We start from the raw sequence: 2,788 nt of genomic DNA, 5'->3' as shown, positions 1-2,788 counted from the left end.
AGTCGGCTTCCAAGTATTTTTCCGGGATTGAGTTCTTGATGTAAATTAATGCGATTAATTTATTCGTGCATAAATTAATATAATCTATATAGTATCTCAAAAATTTTATGAAAATTTTTGTTATACACGATCCGCCTCCCCGCCAAGCTTCCGCACCCGAATTCGATTCGGGAGCCAGCAATTGGTATCAGAGCGGTCTATAGACGATATTAATTTATGCTTTGATTATTTGATAATCAGAATTGATATATTAAATATGCGATATTTAATTATGTATGTATGTGATGGGTAGGCACTTGCATTTATGGATGTTTATTTTAATTCATGATGATGAATGTATGGATGGTGGATTTGGTCGTCAATTATATGGTTCCATGGATCAGTTATATTTATTCATTGATTAAATTATTTGTAATTTTATTCGGGATTAGAATTATTGTAATTCTAGGTTTTGGATAGAATTAGGGTTTTTGATTATGAATCAAAAAGGAGGCCTTGAAGATCAAGTTTGAAGCCTTCAAAGAAACCCAGAAAATTTCTAGAAATCGGCCAAAGCGCGCGCCTCAGCGCGGCCCCAGCGCGCGTGTCACGCCCCCCAAACGGGGTGGGTAACGTGGAGCTCAATTTGGGATTAATAAAGCAGGTTCCCAACCGGCCCCCACACTTAACTGCATTAAAATATAAATAAATTACATTACAGAATCCCGGAGCCTCTGACACACAGGGCTCCACCCCACAGGACATACAATATCGTACATACATGCTCATGTAAATAATCATTACAACAGACATCAACCACAGTCTAGTAAATCCAAATATTATATTGGAAGACTTTGGTATTCTAAACACAAAGCTTGGAGCAAGGACTGTTCGTGGTCAAAGAAATTCAAGTTATCATCCGAGTCGGCTTCCAGGTATTTTTCGGTTGATCCTTGAATGATGTAAATTAATGTGATTAATTTATTCGTGCATAAATTAATATAATCTATAGAGTATCTCAAAAGTTTTATGAAAAATTTTGTTATACACGATCCGCTGTTTTTCATCCCCACGCTTCCGCACCCGAATTAGATTCGGGAACCAGCACTGTGCACCGCTCCTTGAATCTCCTGGGAGGGGTTTAGTACATTTAAAACATAAAACGTGAGCGAAAGGCCCAGTAGGATATAATTTGAAATAAACGTTATAATAAATATGCGAGGGAATACATAAATGAATAAGTAAATAAAATAAGACATTCAGTCCCGACAAAACAACCGGAACCTCACATCATTTTTCTCAAAGGAAATGTAACTGAAAATAATTGTTTTACAGGCTTTAGCAAGTAATCAGTACAAATTACTTACCTAACCAAGTGCCTCGCCTACCCGGACTGAGTTTCGGGTTCCGCCCCCGAGGATGCACTCTCCGCATCCTATCTAGGCTTACAGCAATAGACTCTATTACCAGTTCACAAGATCTCTTTGCTTAAGAAATCATTCATTAACATTTTGAAATCGTTAATACGACCCCACGAACTACTCAAGCCGTGGGCCCCATGACTGGACAAGCCGTGAGGTTCCATGACTAAACAAGCCATGGTTTTCAAAATGTTTTTCTTTCGCAAACCAATCCCTTTCTTTAAAACATTTTCAAGGCCGAAATCCTTTTTGAAAACAGGCTCACAAGGAAAAAGGGATAGAAATCCTACCTCGCACTATCAAACCTGGGACTAGCGTTGCCTTTTTCGGCTTCCGCTTCCTCAAGCCCCTTCAGTCTGAATCCTCAGCGATCACTGATGCAAGACAGCACTTTAGGATCAATTTTCATTCCTAAAGCAATCTAAATCTCAATTTTCAACCAAGATTTCTTATTAGTGTGCCATAATCCATTTTCATGTTTCAAATTATCATTCCAAGGGTTTTTAATCTCAAAACAAGGATTAACAATGCTAATCCATTTATCTCAAGTCCCCAAATGAAGCTAATTTGGGTTCTCCCCGAAAACATGGGTCAAAACAACAATTCCAGGCCAAACAGGGTCAAACTCCGTGTCAACCGGTGACAGAGCAGTGCAACACTACCGGTCAACCGGTAGTGTGCACACCGGTCGACCGACCGGTCAACCTACAGTCTGGTCGAACGCATAGGTCGACCGGTTTCCATGTGATCTGGTCGACCGGTTGAATCAGCTGCGCGAGATAAACTCACGAAAATCAATCCAAAACCTGCAAATGCAGTCCCAAATCAAAATATTTCAAAGGGAAACCACGAGATCTGGGTTCTAGGTCCTAAAACAAGTCCAAAGAACCCAAGATCTCCAATTTCTACTTTAGTTTTACTCAAAAACTATCAAAATTCGGTTTGAACCAAAAATAAGTTTTGAAATCTAAAAAACTTGAGATTCAAGAGAGGTTCTTTCAGTAATCTTACCTCGAATCCTTCTCTTGATGTTGAAAACACTTTGAAACTCATCTTTGGCTCAAAATCCGTTTGATTTGGGACACAAAACGGGAGTGAGAGAGAAAGAGAGTGAGCGGGAGAGGAGAGTGAAGGAGAGGGAGAGAGTACACGGGAAAGGAAAGAGAAAGGAAAGGAAAAAGGAAGGAAAAAGGAAAAGAAAGGAAAAAGAAAAGAAAAGGAAAAAGAAAAAAAAATGACATGTGTACAATGTTTTAAAAGAACAGTCCAGAAATGCGCCCATACACACTTCTGATTTAAAATAAATTATTAAGAATAATTTAAATACCTTGGAACTATTTAAACTCACTCGTGTTAGAAACATTTATTAATTAAACTCAATTAATAAT

This window comes from Morus notabilis, unplaced genomic scaffold (genome assembly GCF_000414095.1).
Source record: "Morus notabilis unplaced genomic scaffold, ASM41409v2 Scaffold1028, whole genome shotgun sequence".
Classification (NCBI taxonomy): domain Eukaryota; kingdom Viridiplantae; phylum Streptophyta; class Magnoliopsida; order Rosales; family Moraceae; genus Morus; species Morus notabilis.
This window is presented reverse-complemented; position numbering follows the sequence as displayed.